Source organism: Aotus nancymaae, unplaced genomic scaffold (assembly GCF_030222135.1).
Source record: "Aotus nancymaae isolate 86718 unplaced genomic scaffold, 86718_ANA_hifiasm-v0.15.2.pri h1tg000053l, whole genome shotgun sequence".
Classification (NCBI taxonomy): Eukaryota; Metazoa; Chordata; class Mammalia; order Primates; family Aotidae; genus Aotus; species Aotus nancymaae.
Genome location: NW_026988467.1, coordinates 23197628 through 23214221, shown reverse-complemented (window position 1 = coordinate 23214221; position 16594 = coordinate 23197628). Strand labels below are relative to the sequence as shown.

The following is a 16594-nucleotide window of genomic DNA, read 5'->3' as shown; positions in this document are numbered from 1 at the left end:
ACTCCTAGGCTTAAGTGACCCTCCTACCTTGGCCTCCCAAAGTAGGATTACAGGCATGAATCACTGTGCCTGGCCTGTAAAGTGGTTTTCTTTGAGGGGTGGATGGATAAGAGTTTGGGGTCGGCCGGGTGCGGTGGCTCACACTTGTAATCCCAGCACACAGGGAGGCTGAGGCAGGTGGATCACCTGAGGTCAGGAGTTTGAGACGAGCCTGGCCAACATGGTGAAACCCATCTGTACTGAAAATACAAAAAATTAGCTGGGCATGGTGGCAGGTGCCTATAATCCCAGTTAATACAGGAGAATTGCTTGAAACTGGGAGGTGGAGGTCGCAGTGAGCGGAGATGGCACCATTGCACTCCAGCCTGGGCAACAAGAGCTAAACTCTGTCTCAAAAAAAAAAAAAAAAAAAAAAAAAAAACTTTTGGGCCCGTCTAACCTAAATTAAAGGGTTCTCCCCACGTCCTACTTTAAGAAGTTTAAAATTTAGTGTAAACTGGACTTTACTTCTCTACTACTGGTCTTCCTTTAAACTCCTCATCAAATCTATGTATGTAGGGAAGTGCTTAAATGCAAGACAATTTCATCCTTCTTGAATTAAAAGCTATGTATCTGAACACACATGTAAAGATAAACAGTACATAATTCCTAAGGCTTTACCATCTTTCTTCAATATTTTGAATCTGAGCTGGGCATGGTGGCTCATGCCTGTGATCCCAGCACTTTGGAAGACCGAGGCAGGAGGATTGCTTGAGGCCAGGGGTTGGAGATCAGCCTGGGCAGCATGGCAAAGCTCCCCATAACCTCTACCAAAAAAATTTTAAAATTAGCTGAGCATGAGTTATGATTGTGCCGTTGTTCTCCAGCCTGAGCATCAAAGAGAGATCCTGTCCCTAAAAAAGAAAAAATTAAAAAAGTTTGGAGAGCTGGCCACCCTTACACTTACATTTCTCTTTTGTGCCATTCATTCCTACAATCTTATTTTTTAATATTGGACTGTGTCATCATTCTTCAAATTCCTATTGTATCACTGCCTACTCCTGTTTCTTTCTATTTAGACAATTATTAGTTATTTACTGCTCCCATGTCTTGATCTACACATTCAGAACCTGAGAGCAGCACTTAAGTAGAGAAAAAAGCATTTTGGAAACCTTCAATTAATATACAACTTAATTGATAAAATAATAATAAAATACTAAGGTTGGGCACAGTGGCTCACGCCTGTAATCCCAGCACTTTGGGAGGTCAAGATGGGCCAATCACCTGGAGGTCATGAGTTCGAGACCAGCCTGACCAACATGGTGAAAATCCGTCTCTACTAAAAATACAAAAGTTAGCCAGGCATGGTGGTGCACACCTGTAATCCCAGCTACTTGGGAAGCTGAGGCAGGAGAATTGCTTCAGCCCGGAGGTGGAGGTTGCAGTGAGCTGAGACCACACCACTGCACTCCAGCCCGGGCAACAGAGGGAGACTCCATCTCAAAAAAAATAATAAAATAAGAAAAAAAAAATAATGAAATACTCTAGAAAAAAACAATGAATTTTTACCGATTTGAGCCTGTGGTGAAGTTTTATCTCTACCAATAGACTGATTACTATTAATTAATTAATTTATTTATTGAAACAGTCTCGCTCTGTTGCCCAGGCTGGAGTTCAGTGGCATGATATCGGATAACCGCAACCGCCTCCACCCGGGTTCAAGCGATTCTCCTGCCTCAGCCTCCTGAGTAGCTGGGATTACAGGCGTGTGCCACCATGCCTAGCTAGTTTTTGTATTTTTAGTAGAGACTGGGTTTCACCATGTTGGTCAGGCTGGTCTCGAACTCCTGACCTCGTGATTCTCCCGCCTCGGCCTCCCAAAGTGCTGAGATTACAGGCGTGAGCCAACGCGTCCGGCCCTACTTTTTATTTTTTAAATCTTTTGTTTGTTTCTTATTTTTTAGTGACTTGAGACTGCTTTTTTTTAAAAAAATTATTTTTTAAAAATACATATATATATATATATATATATATATATATATATATATATATATTTATGTGAACTTCGTAGAGAAGTAGCCAGGTTGCTTATTAAGATTTGGCCTATTTTGTCCAATTTTAAATCCCACAGAAGACCTAACATAGTGCTATGCACAAAAAATACGTTCATTTACTGAACCATATTCAGAAAATGTTAGAATCCAGTACTCTCAATCTACTCAACACGAACTGTCTTGTAACAAATCTAGACTGGTTCTTCAGATCATCTTTATGCTTAAAAGGCATCATCCCAATAAATCATTTAGGAATACTTGCAATAGCGAAAAATCATAATTAAAAAACTGTCATGGCGGGATTCAGTGGCCCACGTCTGTAATCCCAACACATTGGGAGGCCAAGGCGGGTGGAGCGCTTGAGCCCAGGAGTTCGAGACAGAGTCTCAGACCAGCCTGGGCAAAACAGTGAGACCCCACTCGCTATTAAAAAAACCAGTCACTTACGCAGATCCATATTTACAATGTTTGGAATGAAAACATCAAAACATTTAAACCTGAAATAATCTTTAAATGTACATAAAACGACACACATGTCCTGTTTCCTTGAATTCCTGGTTCTAGCTTTTTAGTTTCTGGTACACAAAAGGTTTAGAGGCAATGTTTCAAGATTCTCTATAGCATCCATCATCTCTCTTGCAGGCCTCTCATGGTCTTGAAGTAACTTTAATCAGAGCTGAAGCCCAGAGAATAATTGAATTTGGAGTTTGGCGAGATTCAGGATCATGAAACCAACGATATTAATCAAAAAGGAAAAGGTATCTTTTAAAATGGTACTTTGGTTTTTGGAGGGGTCACATTTCATATTTCCAAAACCTTAGTAAGTGTTAAGCGGGACAGAGAATAATTACAAAATCTAAGCGAAAGCATTACGCATCTTGTTTAAAAACGACTTTACGTTTAACAAATAACCTGTCTCACGTGTAAAACCTCGTGTGTCAGCTAAAACCTCTCACTGGCCCTTCTAACGGTCATCTGTACACAGCTGATTAGGGGTAAATGATTTCTATGGCTTTTGCTAACTGGGCTGGTGTGATTTGGTCAGAAAGCTTGAGGGTCCCACGCGGAAAGGCTTAGGCGCTGGCTTTCCAAGGTTGCTTAGAGAAAGTCGAGGATTTATCCTTCCAGCGGCGGTGACGGTGCCGGATTTCGGGAACTCGAGCCTTTAGGGGTCAGCCCGTCAGAACCGTGGACCTTAATCTCCCCATCTGTAAAATGGGGCAGGCGGCTGCTCTCTAAGGCAGGAATACAGGATCCTAACCCGCGGTCCCACTAACGTGAGAGCAGATATCAAGTGAGTGCAAGGAGGCGGCGGCGCCGAGACAAGCGAGCACAAGGCAGTTTGCAGGAAGTGCTTCAGGGTTGGGAGGGGAGACTGAGGGCGGAGGCGGGAATGTGAAAGCTGAGCTCTAGCTGCGGAGTTTGTATCGAAGCTCAGGAAAGGCGGGGCGAAACTGGGGTGAAGGGGTTAGTCAGTGGATGGGCAAGACGGGCCGCCTCTCACGAAACGAGAGCTGGATGCGGGGAAGGCTCTGAGGTAGCGGCTGAGGAACGTAGGGTGCGGGGGCGGGGGAGGCGAATGCGCTCAGGAAAGGGGCGGGAAGCGCGCGCCCACCGCACGCATGCGCACGCCCAGCATCTCTAGCTCGCAGACCCGGGCTTCTGACCGCGCGCTGAGCGCCGACGGTGCGGACGCTGGGACGGCAGCCGCGCAGGCCTCCCCGCCCTGCCCGGGATCCGAGAGGCCCGCAGGGCGTCCCTTGAGGTGGCGGGCGGACTCCTGCCTCCTCGGTAGGGATTTAGGAAGCCGGGGAAGGGAACACGTTGCTCTCTTTTGCTTTTTTCGTTCCCCTCCCCCACGAAGAATGGGGCAGGAGGTCCTGGGCGTGTCGGAGCGAGTCCGCTCCGGGTTTTCCCGCCCACCTCAACTCTGAGAGCTCTTCGACCGCGCGGCGCTTCACTCCACCGGGCGCGCCCGAACCCTCCGCCGGAACTCGTTCCGCCTCCCCCACACATCCTTCTCCAGAAATGGAAGTGGGCGCTCAGACCTCACTCTCTGAGATCTTTCTGGCAGGGCCGCCACCCCTTATCTCTTCGGAGTCCAAGTCCGACAGCCCCTCGCAGCTAGAATTCCCCTCTAACAAGGTCGCTCTGAGGGACTACTTGATGTCTCCGTGCGCTCGGTGGTGCGGTCGCTCTCTGAGCTCTTCCTGGAAACTCCCGCCTCGGGGAGCCTGGAGAGCCGGACCGGGGGGAGGGTGGCGGAGGGGACGCACACGCCCCCTGTCCCGGGGGAGGGCTCCGCGCCCCCGCCCTTCTCTCCACGGAGGGGAGGGAGGGCGCAAGCGGGGGAGGGGAGGGAGTGGGGCGCGGAAACGGAGGGGGGCGGCTTCCCGCCCCATCCCCCGCCTCTAGAACAACGGGTTCCCGCTGCTGCCCCCTGCCGCCCACAGTGCTCTACGCCCCTGCCGGGCTCCGAGAGGGGCGTCGGGGGCGCAGCAGCCGCTGGGGCCGTGGGAACCAGAGCGGAGAGGCACAAGAACTGAGCGGTCCTGTCAAAAAACTTCCAGTTACTTTAGAGAGGCCCGTTGGGCCAACTTGTCCCAGCCTGCGTGAGCCATATTTCACTCGCCTAGTGACCCTCCGTCTACTTTTAAAACAACGGGGAGTAATCTCGGGGGAAGCGGTCAGTTGGTAAAACCGTGGTGTTGCTCTGCTCTGAGTCAAATGAAATTGATTGTGGAGAATTTTTAAAGGGCTACCTAGAGAAGGAACTAGGGATTTTCGAATGACAGCTTTCCCCCCCTTCTGTACACCAAGATTTAAGTCACGAGAGTTTTTTACAGCAGTACATTCGCTTGGAAGCTTGCTTGAGTTGGTGATTTTTTAAAACCTCATGAACTTTTCAAGAGAGGCGTTTGTTTCTGAATCCAACAGGAAAAACACGAATTCGAAAGAGCCTGAAAAAGTTCAATTAGAATAGCAGCCACATTTCAACATTTCCCAGATTTTGCAATATTAAACTGTGAGGGTTTGTGCCAAATTTGAAGGCAAGAATTCTTACTGCCAAATTACAAATTTCTCAAAATGAGGGGTGATCAACCAAATTGCTGCCAGACCCCATAAACAGGCACTAACAGCACTGCTATAATTACACCTTATTATCTCTCTTGCAGCCTTATTTGATTCACTGCCGGATAAAATTCTCATCCCGGGTGTCACTAGCTGGCCTTTTTCTGGGGCTGAGCAATCACATGTCTCCCATGCCTCAGTTCGTCCAAGGAACCCTATAACCCGCCGCCCTCTATTGTGTTCTCTAGTCCATCTCTTCCTCAAATGCAACTCCGATCAGGTTCTTTTCACGCCAACTTCCCTTGGGACTGAAAAATGAAGAAGATGAAAACAAACATCAGAATCACAGGAAAATTTCTTTGACGAAAAAGATTTAGGCCAAGAAACCAAATTTGTTGTTTAACTTGAGCCCCCTAAGGGGATTCAGCATAGTGGGCTGAATGCAGTTAAACCAGCTTAATCACTTTCTTTGTTCTGGGCTCTTTGCATTTATTTAATGTGTTTTAACACGATTTGACACAACCTAAACTAATTTCTTCAGTGTTAGTGTAGCGACTACATTGTAGACCATACAGTATAACCAAACAAGTTTCTGTGGAACCCATGACATTTTGTAGAATTCTGTACTAAACTGCTATATTACCAAAACTGAAAAAATGGGGTTTTATTTGGCGGGGTGGGGGGGGTGGGGGCGCGGGGATTGGAAGCAGGTCATGTTTTCATGTTTTGTTTTGTTTTTTTTTTGAATCCAGAGATTTAAAAAGCACAAAAATATTGGCCACGTAGACCACTGAATTCTTCTGTTAGATCAGCTAGGAGCCACAATTACTCATTTTTGTCAGAAAGATTTTTTTTTTTTTTTTTTTTTTTTTTTTGCAATAGGAAGGAAAGGAAGACATGCTGGATCTCATCTCCTGATAGATTATGATTCTTCTGGCCTTTACTCTCCCTTGTAAATAACAGTTCTACCGTGCTCCTCACCAGCTCCAGATTGAGGGGCATTCATCTTGAGCCTCTTTCTGAATGTCTGCTTCCTTATAAAGCCAAAACCTCTGTACCAAGGCTTCAAGAATCCAGGCTTGTGAAGATGCAGGCAGAAAACCCAAGTGCATCTGGGCGAGGTGGCTTGTGCCTGTAATCCCAGCACTTTGGGAGGTAGAGGCGGGCGGATCACCTGAGGTCGGGAGTTCGAAGACCAGCCTGACCAACATGGAGAAACCCCGTCTCTAATAAAAATACAAAATTAGCCGGGCATGATGGTGCATGCCTGTAATTCCAGCTACTCCGGAGGCTGATGCAGGAGAATCTCTTGAACCCGGGAGGTGGAGGTTGCAGTCACTCCAGCCTGGGCAACAAGAACAAAACTCCGTCTCAAAAAAAAAAAAAAAAAACGAACCCAACTGCCTGGAAGAAATAATTTTTCTGTTCTACCTTTAAGTTATATTACAAACATGCAGAAATAATAATACCTGTGAGCCAGGCACTGTTTGTTCTAAGCCCTTTATAAGAATTAACTCCTCAAATCGCTTGAGCCCAGGAGTTGATAGCCTGGGCAACACAGTGAGACCTTGTCTCTATTAAAAATAAAAAGGTGGCCGGGCACGGTGGCTCATGTCTGTAATCCCAGCACTTTGGGAGGCTGAGGTGGGTGGACCACCTGAGGTTAGGAGTTCAAGACCAGCCTGGCCAACATAGTGAAACACTGTCTCTACTAAAAATACAAAAAATTAGCCGGGTGTGATGGTGGCAGTGGCCTGTAATCCTAGCTACTCAGGAGGCTGAGGCAGAAGAATCACTTGAATCCAGGAGGCGGAGGTTGCAGTAAACTGAGATAGCACCACTGCACTCCATCCAGGGAAATGAGCAAAACTCTGTCTCAAAAAAATAATAATAAATAAAAAGTTACTCAGGTGTGGAGGTGGGTGCCTGTGGTCCCAGCTTACTCAGGAGTTTGAGGCAGGAGAATTGCTTGAGCCTGAGAGGTTGAAGCTACAGTGAGCCAGGTTGGTGCCACTACATTCAGCCTGGGTGACAAAGGGAGACTCTGTCTCAAAAAAAAAATTAAAAATTATTTTAATTAGCCTAAACAGGGCTAAGAAGTGAGTACAATTGTTGCCACTATTTTACAGATAAGGACATAGAGACACAGAGAAGTAAACTGGCCCAAGAACACATAGCCTGGAAGCAACAGAGCTAGGATTTGAACCCAGGCTGTTTCCATTATGTTTCCACATCACCCCAGCTGTTTATAAGTTTAAATGTCCATAGAGTGAAGAGTCATCATTAATTTACCACCTTTTGCATTCAGGATATCTCCTACGTGACTAAGTCCTGGGCCATATTTTTTCCTCTGGAACTCCAGTAAAGTGAAATATGTGGAGATCTACTTAGGAAAAGCATTCGCAAATCAGATTACTCTCTTGGAAGCCAGCCTCAGACTATAAGCGTATGCATTATAAGTGCTAACCAGGACAAACAGATCCAGCCTCACTGGTTAATAATGTTTCTAGCTGGGCACAGTGGCTCATGCCTGTAATCCTGGCACTTTGGGAGGCTGAGGCTCGTGGGTCCCTTGAAGCCCGGAGTTCAAGACCAGCCTGGCCAACATCGTGGAACCCCATCTCTACTAAGAATAAAAAAATTAGCCAGGTTTGGTGACATGTACCTGTAGTCCCACTACTTGGAAGGCTGAGGCATGAGAATTGCTTGAGTCTGGGAGGCAGAGGTTGCAGTGAGCCGAGATGGTGCCACTACACTTCTGCCTGGGTGACAGAGTGAGACTGTCTCAAAAAAGACAAAAACGTTTCAGAACACGCCTACCTTACATTATAAAGAAGCAAGACAGTTTTTCTGACTTGGATTCTCTGATGTTGGAAAGGTAGAAACCAGGAGGTGAAGTGGGATGAGAGAAGGTGATGGAAGGAAGCTGAGCGAAAATAAGTGTAACATAGGTGCACATGGAGAGATCAGTACCTCACACTGCAAAGAATGAGGATCAAGGTCATGCAGAAGAGACGTGTGGGTGTGTTATGACAACTAGAAAAGGAGCATAAACATGAAAATCAAGTGCATGGCAAGGGAAGGTGGTGGGGAGTCAGGTTGGTGGTTTTCTTCGAATAAGTGATGGTATTAGAAGATGAGGCCAAAAGAAAAAAAAAAGAAATTCAAATTGTAGCCTGGGTTGATAGAAATATAGCATCTGGAACATGGAAAGAGCCTCACTTTATTCTGTATTAGACCACATGTAAGCAACATATTCTCTTTTAGAAGGATGTAATAGAACAACCAACTGAGATGGTGCGAGAACTTCATAAACTCTGGCTTTTGAAGAAGAGTTAAGAATTCATGAGTGATCAAAGACCATCTTGAAACACCTGATGGACTATTAAGTACAAAGGAATTAGACCTGTCTGGGGCGGCCCCAAGGCTCCAGAACTGAAAGACAGGAACTTCAGAAACTTTTAGCTCAGAATATGGAAGAAGTAATGTAAATATGAAATAGGCTGCCTTAGAATGTAGTAAGCTGCACAACACTCAATGGAGGCATTCAAAGCATGCCTTGTCGCTGTCCTATATAATGTTTAAGGTGCCTTTCATCCATATTCTTTTTTTTTTTTTTTTGAGATGGAGTCTTGCTGTGTCACCCAGGCTGCTGGAGTGCAGTGGTGCAGTCTCAGCTTATAGCAACCTCCACTTCCTGGGTTCAAACAATTCTCTGCCTCAGCCTGGCTAATTTTGTATTTTTAGTAGAGATGAGATTTCACCATCTTGGCCAGGCTGGTCTTGAACTCCTGACCTCGTGATCCACCTGCCTTAGCCTCTCAAAGTGCTGGGATTGCAGGCAGGGTGCCACCATGCCTGGTCCTTTCATCCTTACTCTGTGGTTCACCTGGACACTGGAAAGAGAGGGAAAATAATGTAACTACCTCATTAGGTTGTTGAAAAGCACTTAGCACTCTCCAAAAGTCAGCTGATAACATTCTTGAAGTTCTAAGGTTCAATATTTCTAAATTTAGCCGGACGTAGTGGCTCACACCTTTAATCCTAGCACTTTGGGGGCTGAGGCCGGCTGATCACGAGGTCAAGAGATTGAGACCATTCTGGCCAACATGGTGAAACCCTGTCTCTACTAAAAATACAAAGATTAGCTGGGCATGGTGGTACCCACCTGTAGTCCCAGCTACTCAGAGGCTGAGGCAGGAGAATCGTCTGAACCCGGGAGGAGGAGGTTGCAGTGAGCCAAGATCGTACCACTGCACTCCAGCCTGGCGACAGAACAAGTCTGTGTCTCAAAAAAAAAAAAAAAATTATATATATAAATTTATCAATGGGCAATTATTTTATCTTGTGTTTATAGATCACTTCTCTGACATTATCAATATTATTCTGAATGGTGGCTTTGGTATCACTCAGCATCCTTGGGATATTCTTGTGCACCTAAAACTGACTTAGTAGTGTCCAGGGAGCCATATTGTGACTTCTACATCACTAGAATCTTAAAAATTGAATTGTGACCAGGCACAGTGGTTCATGCCTGTAATCCGAGCACTTTGGGAGGCCAAGGCGGACAAATCGTGAGGTCAGGAGTTCGAGACTAGCCTAGCCAACATAGTGAAACCCTGTCTCTACTAAAAATTAAAAAATTAGCCGGGCATGGTAGCACACGCCTGTAGTCTCAGCTACTACAGAGGCTGAGGCAGGAGAATCACTTCAACCAGGGTTTGCAGTGAGCTGAGATTGTACTACTGCACTCCAACTTTGGGGACAGAGTGAGACTGTGTCTCAAAAAAAAAAAGGTAATGTGAAGTGACCAAGAATTGCTTGAACCCAGGAGGTGGAGGTTTCAGTGAGCCAAGATTGTGCCACCATACTCCAGCCTGGGCAACAGAGTGAGTCTCTCTCTCTCTCTCAAAAAGAAAAAAATATATAATAAGATAATGAGAAGTGAGTGGCTTTAGGAAGGGGAAGGAAAATAATCAAATCTGGCAGACTGAGAGAACTCAAGCAGTGCAGCTTTGCATTGATGGTTGAAAAGCAGTAGCGACTGAGCTCAGCCTTATACTTCACATACAAAAATCAGACGAGATGACTCATCTTGAGCAAAAAGTGTCGTGAAGCCCATGAAACCAACTGGAAAAGCTGGGTACTCGGAGACAAAAACAAGCTAACCAGTGAGCTTACCTGTTCACCCTGGGAAACTGGTTCTATAAAAACTACTATTTTATGGAAAATAAGGCTGACCTCAGCAGCATCTTTAGACAAAAAGAAGACACCCATGGCTGTTAAAAGAAACAATGAAGTTGTCTTAACAATCAGACTTACTCAAATTCTTGGTTCCTCAAATCTAAAAGGGAAAATTGAGAGGAAGCAGTAAGGCTCTGTAGCCAGACACATCTGAGACTAGAATCCCACCTCTGCCTCTGCTAAGTGACTAGAGCAAGTGATTTACCTCTCCAAGCCTCAGCTTTGTCACCTATAGATGGGAATAATAATAATGCATAGCATGTTGCAAGGATTATTTGATATTTTAAATGTAAAGTATACTTAGTACAGTTCCTGACATACAGAGCCCAATGTTATCAGAATAAAGTTTTACTGGGGGGTAAGGGGAAGAAAATGTGACCATATTAGTGTTTATGATATAGACTCTGCCATTTAGAGATAGTGACATTATACAAAGGAAACGGAGAGCCATGACCACCACACAACCCTCGTATCTTAGGAGATCATCAAAAGGCCTAACTAAAGCTTAGAATTTCTATAACTTGTGGGATAAAGCCAGCTGAAATGGAATTGCAAGTGTCCTTGCTCCAAATGCAAGGTAAATGATTTCCCTTCTTTCTCCTTTGGTTCTGTTTTTTTCTTCATGCTTTAATCATTTTGACACCAAGCTGTACAAAAGTAATTTGAAATTAACATGTCTGACACTTGGTAGCTAGCAGAACCTGATTCTGAACCCTGCCCCCTCTCTAGGGCAGCTAGAAGTCATCTTTCATTGGTTACTGGTCCTGCAGCAGCTAGATGAAGGGCCTAGGAAAATACATCCAACGTTTAATTTGCTAATTTAGTTTTCTGTTTAATTTGAAACCAGTAAATCCTCAATCACCCAGAAGCTTGGCTTTCTGGCTTAAGCATTGACTTCTGAAACTTTTTGTTGAGTAAGCAAAGAAACAGAAGAAAAACGGAAAAAGCCTAACTACTTAGGTACATACCATACCTCCTGTGCCCTTCTATCTTCAAAATGTTTTTCTGTAGGATCATAGTTCACAATTTCTTCTTATTTTATTTTATTTTTTTTGAGATAGAGTCTTCACTGTCGCCCAGGCTGGAGTGCAATGATGCGATCTCAGCTCACTGCAACCTCCACCTCCTGGGTTCAAGAGATTCTCCTGCCTCAGCCTCCCGAGTAGCTGAGATTACAAGCCCCAGCCACCACATCCGGATAATTTTTGTATTTTTAGTAGAGATGGGGTTTCACCATGTTGGCCAGCCTGATCTCGAACTCCTGACCTCAAGTGATTCACCCGCCTCGGCCTCCCAAAGTGATGGGATTACAGGCATAAACCACCATGTCTGGCCTTCTTTTTCTTTTTTTCTTTTTTGTTAGAGACAGGGTCTATGTTTCCCAGGCTGGAGTCACAACTCACTGCAGCTTCAATCCCCCAGACTCAGACGATCCTCCCACCTCAGCTCCTTGAGTAGAACCACAGGTGCACACCACAATGCCAGGCTAATTTTAAAATTATTTGTAGAGATGGGGGAGTCTCCTTATGTTTTCTAGGCTGGTCTTGAACTCGTGGCCTCAAGTGATCCTCCTGCCTTGGCCTCCCAAAGTGCTGAGATTATAGGCGTAAGCCACTGTGCCCACCCTTTTTTTGGGGGGTAGGGGTGGGGAGGTACAGGATCTTGCTCTATTGCCCAAGCTGGTCTCAAAGATGCAGCCTCAAGTGATCCAACCACCTTTGTCCCCCAAAGTGCTGGGATTACAGGGCGAGGTACTGTGCCCAGCCCCACAAATTATTATATCAGGAGAATTGGAAGCAAAACCTTCATATTCAGTGTAGGTAAATGCTTTGTGAGCTATGGGGAATTTCCAGGCCAATAAATGTTTAAGATTTAGAAAACTACTTTAGGGTTACAAGCAGACCCAGATGGGTTTCTAACATTTGAAGTAAGTATTGCTTTAAGTTGTGAAGCAGCTTTCAGCTTCCCTGGAAACTTTTCCACTGATTTCAATAGGAAGAGGCAAAGGGAATTTGTATCAGAGATTGAAGAGGTTTGTACTTGAGACTTGGCCCAGAAGACAGACAACAGGTATCCTCCCTCTGATAAGTTTTCCCTTACTGGAGAGTACCTCAATTAAGAGGAAAAAGGGGTAGGCTTAATTTTTTTTTTTTTTTTTTTTTGGTAGAGACAGGGCCTTGCTCTGTTGCCCAGGCTGGAGTGCAGTGGCACAATCTCAGCTCACTGCAACCTCCACCTCCAGGGTTTAAGCGATTCTCCTGCCTCAGCTTCCCAGGTAGCTGGGACTACAGGCGAGTACCACTATGCCCAGGTAATTTTTGTATTTTTAGTAGAGATGGAGCTTCACTATGTTGGCCAGATTGGTCTCGAACTCCTAACCTCAGGTGATCTGCCTGCCTCAGCCTCCCAAAGTGCTGGGATTACAGGTGCGAGCCACCGTGCCTGGCTGGCTTAACTCAAGTGTGTACCAAAACCCATGCCCTTTCTGCCACTCAGAATGTAATTTACTCAGTTGGTGTTTTGATTTTACTTCCCGTTTTCCCATTTCAGTCACGTTAAAGATTTTTGCCTGACTTCCAAGACCTTGTATATTCTGTCCCAAACCTACTTATCAGTCACTATTTCTAACTCTTCATTAAAGTGTATATTCTAATTTGGCCAAACACAGTGTTCTAAGAACATGCCCCTATGTTCCTGCCTCTGAACCTTTGTTCATTTCCCTCTGATTTTCCTCCACATGCTTTTCTCTCCTTTATTCAAATCCTATCTTATTTCCTCCACTGAGTCTTCCCCACCACTAATTTCTCCCTTCCTGTCTTCACATCAATAGCATTATGTAATATATCAAATTGTTGACCACTCTGGTGAAAATCATGTTTAGTTATTTCATATCTCAGGTCTAACTTTCCAAATGAAATATATAAAGTACCTAGAGTCAGGTGTTTCTTGGGTATCCCTCACAGGGATTCCTCGCTGGCCATTCATGATAATCACTGGGTGCTTGTTTAAAAAATAGATGATCAGGTTGTATCCTCCCAGAGATTTTGTTTTGTTAGAACTAAGATGGGTTAAGGAATCTGTATTTTTTTTTTTAGCCTCTTGAGAAACAAGTTCTCACAAAATTGGAAAAAGACTCATAACTGTTCCTCTCCACAGAAATCTTTAGTAAAATGCAAAAGATTTATATGATCTGAAGAGAAACCAGAGTAGGAATCAGTATTTTTTGCATGCACTCAGGTACCTAACTAATACCCTGATAGGAGTTGGGGAATCACTGCTCATAGCACTTGCCATAGAAGACACTCAACTTGAGTAGAAACATTTGGGTGTAGACTACATAAAAGTATCTACTTATTTATATTACATGTGACCTCATGGATAGGCACTCTACAACCAAATCTACAATTTAGGGCACAAATTGAAAGGCAGATAATCTGGTTTACTCTCTGTGGCATGGGTTTGGTATGTTTGGAAGCAGAATCTCCTCTAGGTCTGTAATGGCTTGGTAATTACAATTGCAGAGTAGAACAGGTTGATAGAATTGTAGCTGATTAAAAACAGTTTCCTATTCTCAATCAGTTGCAGTCTATAGCATTTGTTTGTGGAGTAATATTTAGGGGGAAGGAGACTTTGATGTGGGAAAAAGCTAGTCAAATTCTGCCCCAGGCATTACAAAATTAGTAAAATGAATCTTCCTGTCTACTCCTCACCTCATATTCTAAATCCAGCTCAAGTGTTAAATGATGAAGGGTTAAGCTGTGATTCCCCTCCTGGGGTACTTGTGTTTTTAAAGGGAATCCTCTGGAAGTGAGAAGAGAGGATTATCTTAATGACCCCCAACCTTACTTGTTAGGCAGACTGCCCAGAGCCCGAGATTTGGTAGAGCATTCTCTTACAAGATGATCCCCTGGACACCACTCTGCTTCTTCCTATAGTTTACAATTCTAAGTAAAATGAACAGTGACTAAAACAGTTTCCATTATTCTGAGAGCTGAGCAAATAGGACCCTTTCAGTTTACATGTGGACATGCTGGTCTACTATGGGTATTGTTAGATGAAACATCTGGGTTGCAAAGTCCCATCACTGTTTTGCTGAAACGCCATATCATGGATTTTCAATATTCTTATGCTATTATATTCAAAGAGAAAACTCATGAGTGTTCTTTATATTTGTTCAGCAAATATTGAGTGCCTATTATGTTTCAAGTATTGTCCTATATGCTAGAGATAAAACTATGAACAAAATTCATGGAGGTTACATTATGGGAGAGGTGGTGAAGGGGTGATGAGATATATATATATATATATATATATATAAACAAAATAATGATATATGTTAAATGATAAGTGCTGTGGAGGAGAAATAAGCAGAGAATGGAAATGACTGTTGGGGGAGGGTTTAAATTTTAAACTGAATGGGCAGGGAAGATCTCACTGAGAAGGTGACACTATAGTAAAGACTTGAAGAGGGTGAGGAAGCCAAGAAGCCATGCACATATCTGGGAAAACAAAATTCCTAACTGGTTTAAGAGCTCTCAGATCCTAGGTTAAGACTTATAATTTGTTAATCTGAATCTAATTCTAGCACCATCACTAAATGCATAATAATTTCCCCTTTGAAAGCTACTCAGTCATCAAAAATATAAAGTCCCATAAATCTTAGTTGAAAATATCGTATCAAAAAGTAAATTTTGGCCAGGCGCAGTGGTTTACTACGCTGGTAATCCCAGCACTTTGGGAGGTCAAAGTGGGCAGACCACCTGAGGTCAGGAGGTCAAGACCAGCCTGGCCAGCGTAGTGAAAACTTGACTCTACTAAAAATACAAAAAATAATAATAATAAATTTTCTTTTTTTCTTTTCGTTGAGATAGAGTCTCATTCTGTAGCCTGAGCTGAAGTGCAGTGGCGCAGTCTTGGCTCACTACAACCTCCACCTCCAGGGTTTAAGCTATTCTCATGCCTCAACCTCCCGAGTAGCTGGGACTATAGGCACGTGCCACCATACCCAGCTAATTTTTTGTATTTTAGTAGAGACGGGGTTTCACCAGGTTGCCCAGGGTGGTCTCAAACCCCTGAGCTCAGGCGATCCACCTGCTTTAGCCTCCCAAAGTGCTGGGATTACAGGAGTAAGTTACCGTGCCCAACCAATTTTATTTTTTTCTGAAAGCCAAGTAGTACTACCACAGTAATTTTGAGGAATAGAGTCTACCCAGGAGCGAAAAAAAAAAAAAATTCATTGTGATTTTCACATGAAAGAGTCTCATTTCTGTTAATTACTTCAACTAAAAAAACAGTCACAAGAAAAATTAGACATTGGATTTTTTTTTTTTTTTTTTTTGGGACGGAGGTTCACTCTTGTTGCCCAGGCTAGAGTGCAACGGCGCAATCTCAGCTCACTGAAACCTCCGCCTCCTGGATTCAACCGATTCTCCTGCCTCAGCCTCCCAAGCAGCTGGCATTATAGGCATGCACCACCACACAAGGCTAATTTTTCATATTTTTAGTAGAGACAGGGTTTCTCCACGTTGGTCAGGCTGGTCTCGAACTCCCGACCTCAGGTGATCCGCCCACCTCGGCCTCCCAAAGTGCTGGGATTACAGGCTTGACTCACCATCTCCAGCTATTTGGTTTATTATTATTATTATTATTATTATTATTATTATTTTGAGATGGAGACTCGCTCTGTCGCCCAGGCTGGAGTGCAGTGGTGCAATCTCGGCTCACTGCAACCTCCGCCTCCCTGTATCAACTGATTCTTCTGCCTCAGCCTCGTGAGTAGCTAGGATTACAGACACGCACCACTAGGTTCAGATGATTTTTGTATTTTTAGTAGAAAGGGGTTTCACCATGTTGGTCAGGCTGGTCTCAAACTCCTGACCTCATGATCCACCTGCCTCAGCCTCCTAAAGTGCTGGAATTACAGGCATGAGCCACCCTGCCCTGCCTCAGCTATTTTTTTTTTTTAATGGAAAGTTTCTCTAATTTGGTTCTCAGAATGGCAATGTGAAATACACACAACTAGTCTTATGCTCAGTTTATACACAAGAATGCTATGTCTCAGAGGGATTGTTTTGCCTCAGGCCACACAGCTGAAAAAGGTGATTCAGCCAAGTGTTAAAACTCAGGTCTTTTGACTTTAAATCCCATGTCTCTTCTATCATAGTTACCTTTTCAGTTGCCAAATTAGGAAAACAACTACACCACAGTATTTACTTACCCATTTTAAGCAACCTCTAGATGCCCTG

At 44.2% G+C, this 16594-nt stretch overlaps 1 non-coding gene across 1 annotated transcript; it reads right to left on the bottom strand.

Annotated features, from left to right (window-relative positions):
• Positions 1-13442: 13442 nt before the first annotated feature.
• Positions 13443-13559, bottom strand: LOC135269604 (U5 spliceosomal RNA). Its single transcript, XR_010337854.1, has one exon. It is a non-coding gene; the product is annotated as a U5 spliceosomal RNA (small nuclear RNA).
• Positions 13560-16594: the final 3035 nt, after the last annotated feature.